This window comes from Nicotiana attenuata, unplaced genomic scaffold (genome assembly GCF_001879085.1).
Source record: "Nicotiana attenuata strain UT unplaced genomic scaffold, NIATTr2, whole genome shotgun sequence".
NCBI lineage: Eukaryota > Viridiplantae > Streptophyta > Magnoliopsida > Solanales > Solanaceae > Nicotiana > Nicotiana attenuata.
This window is the reverse complement of record NW_017670555.1, coordinates 460,404-465,968: the sequence shown is the minus strand read 5'-3', so window position 1 is coordinate 465,968 and position 5,565 is coordinate 460,404.

Below are 5,565 nucleotides of genomic sequence, written 5' to 3'. Positions count from 1 at the left end.
ACGTCGGGCCCTATTTCAATAGGCCGTCCCGGGGCTTGCTTACTGGACTCGGCTAGGTACTCTGGGGTGTAAACCCTTCCTGTTCTAGTCATTCCTTGTGCGGAAATCGTTTCTCCTATCTTGGTCTTTTCTTTCCTCCTAGCTTCGGAAGTATAATCCCATGGTATGGTATTTGAGTGGAATGGTGTTATGTCTGACATTGCCACTGGAATAGGCACCCTAGGTGGTAACACAACAACTTCAAAGGGTGCAGGTGCTTTTGGAACTCCAAATTCAACCTCAATTGGCCCGGACGCCTTTGCAGAAGGAGGCGCTTCAAATTTGAGAGGCATAGACATGCTTACTTCATCATCCCTGGAGGGCTGATTCTGCACAACAATTGGGTTAAGGGTAACCGCTGGTTTCTTTGGTTCATCCCCTTCCGCAATCAAACCTATCTACACTTTAGGGTCCTAATCATCCTCGATCTCGATCATATGAATGTCTCCACCTTTGTGGTCAGGCATGGGGTTATTACGAACATTAGGAGCAAGCTCCTTTACTGCAATGACCTTATTGTCGATCAGGGTCTGAATCTTGTCTTTCAATGAACGGCACTCGTCAAGGGTGTGTCCTTTCATGCCGGAGTGATACGCACAGGTCTTGTTGGGGTTGACCCACTGGGAGGGATTTTCTGGAGCTTTGGCCGGGATAGGAGTGACGTAACCAACAGCTTTAAGTCTTTCATATAGCTGGTCAATCGGTTCAAGAATGGCTGTGTATTGTCTGGGAGGTTTGCGGTCAAAATTTGGTCTGGGTATTGGAAAATTTTGACGGGTGGGTGGTGATTGGTAGTGAGAGGTTTGAGCGTTATAATCTTGGTAAACAGGTGTTGGTTGAGAGTATCTGGGTGAGGTGGGTTGATATGTGAGAGGTGGAGAGGATTGGTAAACGGGAGGTGGATAGGAGGGTGCGGGTGCTTGGTAATTCGGGATGGGCTGATATGTAAGTGGAGGTGATGGGTAGGTGTGGTATTTTGGTGGTGATTTGGCTCCCTGTGCGACCATCACGGCACTCACATCTTTCTTCTTGGATGCGCCACCAGTTTGTAAAGCCTTATTGGTGGCTTGCAATGCTTCAAGATTTGTAACCATACCATTCTTAATGCCCTCTTCGATTCTTTCTCCGAGTTTGATGATATCAGAGAACTTTTGACCCTCGATCAGCATCAACCTCTCGTAATATTGGGGATCCTGAGCCCGGACGAAGAATCGATTCATTTGCTCTTCTTCTAGGGCCGGCCTGACCTTTGCAGCATCTGACCTCCAACGAGTGGCATACTCGCGGAATGTTTCGGTGGGTTTCTTCTTCAAATTCTGTATGTAGAATACATCTGGTGCATTCTTTGTATTGAATCGGAATCTATCCATGAAGTCCGATGCCATGCTACCCAACTTGTCCATTTCTTGGGGTCCTGACTGATGTACCAGGATAATGCAACTCCCTTCAGGCTCCTCATGAAGAGCTTCATACGGATCTTCTCATCTCTTCCAACCCCAACTAGCTTATCGCAATAGGTTCTCAGGTGGACTCTGGGATCTCCTGTTCCATCAAACATTTCGAACTTGGGAGGTTTGTACCCCTCCGGAAGTTCAACATCTGGTTGAGTGCATAAGTCTTCATAATTTAACCCCTCGATACCTTTGTTACCTTCCACGCCCTGAACTCGGCTGGTCAATTTCTTGAGTTCTGCTGCTAAGTTCCTAATAAGGGAGTCTTTGTCATCAGACTCAGGTGCATTTGAGATTGGTTGAGTGTAGTGGGGTACAGTATCCACATAAATAGGAGTGTTGTGGAGATGGTCATTGGTGGTGTTTAGTGGCTCGGGAATTAGTAGTGCAGTGTTATTTGGAGTGTGGCATGCATTGCAGTGCTGGGTATGAGTGGGTTGTATCTGTGGTTGTGGGGTATTTTGTGGAGGTGCGGGATTCTGGGTGTTGTCATCAGGAGCGGTGAGGGAAAATGATAGGTTCGCCAAATTCCGAACTTGATCCAGTTCTTCTCGAAATTTCAATAGCTTTTGCTCCAATTGTGTAGCAGTTTCCTTAGCAACCGGGGTACCCTGAGGAATCTCAATCTCCTTTCTGGCGCTTGTATCTCCCATTTTACCTTTGTTCTTGTTCCGGACAAGACTCGGAGGAGGAGGAGATGGAGGGCCTTTGGATCTTGTGGAGTATGCTGATGGTGCCAGAATGCACGAACTAACCTTTGGGGAGGGGAATAAAAAAAAAAGAAAAAAAAAAAGGTAACAAGTTAGTGTGGGTTATGAGGAAAAAATACTGCAGTATTTAAACACATTATGCGGGAATATAAATCGCGTCCTAATTTTGGTGCCTCGTTGTGCCCGAGGTAGGCCTAGCGACAAATAGTTTTGGAGAACTTATAATGCTAAATGCCTCATTTATTGATAAAAATAAGACGAATCCAAAACGACTCTAAATAACAGAAAGTAAATGTCACTAGTGGCCATTGGCCTTATTACATCACTAAAGCAAAATAAAGGACTCCTAACTACTTGGTCCCAGAAGGACCTTCCCCAGATTTGGCATCCTTGTCTCCCTCGAACAGCTCCACCAACTCGCGTAGTCCTGGCAGTAAGTAGGCTCGGGCCAGATGTCCGCCTGCATTTCCTTCAGCGTTTTGGCAGTCTTCGATCCTCTTGATGAACTTTCCTTCCAGCTCTACTAGACCCCGCTCCAAATACCCTAGCCGGTTGTTGGCGCTGACAGCCATTTCTTTCCACTCCTCGATCAATTTCTGATGGGCTTCTTGTATTTCCCGATGCTCACTTTCACACTCTCGAATTCTCTTGCGCAGTTGATTATACTTAACCCGTGCTTCAGCGTGCTCGTCAATAATTCTGTGACCTCGAACGAATCCCGGCTGACCCATGTCATTGTCTTCTAATCAACCCGAATAATGCGGCATACAACCGGCGTGGTACCTGTCTAGCTCAATGGATTCTTTCCCCAAAACGATTTTGCAATGCCACAAATGCTGAGCTTGGCACCTGTGAGGGCTATCGTCATCCTGGAAATCGGCCTGAGGTGACTCATTTTATCGACCCTTGGTATGATTTGTTTTCTTCCAGCTTGCCTCATGGCTCGGAGAGGAACGTAAGGATAAGTCCCTCTCAAACCAATCAGTATGAGAAACGGCGTATCTCGGGATTGAACAATGAATTCATCCGTGGGGAACCACTCAAACATCCATTGCACCTGGTCTTCTTTCAGATTTTCGAATAATTCTACCCATCCTTTGGCGTCCGCTGGCTGAGCGAACATTTTAGGCATATAATTCATACGCCTTGGCTGATGGAAGGCGATATGATCATCCCAATCTCTGCGTAGGATCTCTTGTCGTATTCCCCTTTCTGGAGGTGTTCCATGAGCCAAAGCTGAAGTAATAGGTTGCAACCCTCAAAATGACTGCCTTGTTGTTGACATTTGTTCAAGGCGCGGCATATCTCGGCGACGATCATGGGCACTATGCTGAAAGTTTGCCCACCAATCCCTTCCATCAAAGTTTTGATTACCATGGCTAGTCTGGTGTGGATCCTAGCCTTCTTCATAGGGAACACGATCATCCCCAAAAAGCAAAACATGAAGACAAAGACTCTTCTATGGACATGCCCCAATGAGGTGATAGCAAATTCATCTGAATAGGTGCGGTATGACTTGCTATGGCCGTACCTCTCGTATAGATATTCAAATGGGATGTAGGAGTCTTTCAAACATGTTAAGTCTGGGTTTTTCTTCAGTCCCATCATCTTAAGGAAACCCCTTCCTTTGCGATTTTCTGGCATAAGCAAACCCGGAGTCTCCAAGGAATTGCAGCTAAACCCCTTATTTCTTCAAGTAAAGGAGCTATTTCAAGATCACCAAAGCGGAACACAGACTTGTCACTATCCCAGAACAATGTTGCAGCCTCTATGATTCTGTTGTTAGGCTGAATCTCTAGGAGAGAAGGCAGATTCCCTAAGTACTTGCGGACGAGTGTTGATCACTAGAATGGAGGTCGTTCCACCAGTTCAGCAGCCTTCGATGAATGTTGGTTACCATGCCAAATCTGGGGATCTCGTGCCTCATTTTCTGCAAAACAGAGTGTTAGGCCCTTACCCCCACCAGACTCGACTATTTAAATCAATAATTAGCATAGCAAGCACTTAAGTTCTCCAAATAAATGCACAGAACATGGAGGCGTCCGTTTGGGTTTCAAGGAAACCCGGTGGACTTTGGACAAGGCTATCTTAATAAGTCATTATGTGGACAACATAACTGACTCGGCTAGGTTTGACCATGATGCATGTACAATTTAAATAGAATAAGGTTTCTATTGGGGTATTAGACAGGTACCCTTAAGCGGACAACTCAAGAGGGAAAGGCACGGAACCGTCGACTGCACCGCTGATCGACTGGTTTTATCGCAAATATGCCTTTGCCAAATTTAGGGGGTAATAATATCGGAAGAGCGCAACAACTCATTATAAGCGTTGCTATGGTATTTGTTTGGCACGAGTGGAATATGATGCTGAAGATGCAGTTTACAAGAATGAAACAAATTGACATGTATTTTCACGTTCATACAATAAATTTTACAATGATTGCTCAAAATTACAACAACATTGACGGGAAAGCGGTAAGCGAAAGTAATTAAAGAAAAAGAAACAAAAGAAACAAGTCAGTTTCAGATAAAGGCATTAAACAAAAGTAGTAAAAGAAAGCAATAAAGTCACATATAGCATGCAATGGTAAAAGCCTAAAGAATCCCCAGTAGAGTCGCCATGCCACTTTTAGAAGAATTAAAGATGCAGACCAGAGTTTTGGGTAAGGGCTTAAAATTATCTCGAGGGGAAGGTGTTAGGCACCCATCAAGATCCACTAGTGTGGTTCCCGGCCATGCTACTATTGTGACTTAAAATGCAAATGCGAATAAACTAACAAGTATAACAGGAAGCACAAAAAGGTTAAAAGAAGTGCTGAAATTCAGAAAGGGAGCAGTTTAGTTGTAAAAGAAATGTGCAAGTAGAGGGAAGAAGTCAAGCAATTAGTGCAAGCAAACCAAAAATCGTGTGAGAAACAGAAGTTGAAAGTGCAGCAGCTTTTAAAGTTCTAAAACAAAATTGTTAAACTAATAAAAGGAGAGGGAGTCCTAGGTTTATACATTACATGGATCATTCGCACAACACTGGTACCCAATTGTACACATAGTGTTATCGTGTAATCATCATCTCCATGTCTACCCTTCCCACCCCGTTAAGGAATTAAAGCGCGTAACGGTATCGTTTACTTATCGCATGCTACTACCCGTCCCAATCCTAATAGTTCCGGGGTATTAGGACTTCTAATCCTAAAAGGAAAGAAAGAGATGGAGGCCTTTGTGGAGTTTAAAGGATAAAATTCTAGCTCGACATTCGAAACAAGTATCAAATAAAGGGAAGAATAAACAAGCAAATAAGGCTCAAATAAACCCCAGAAATCAAATAATCATATAGTTTAGCATGCCTTGACAAATACTGATTTGGTC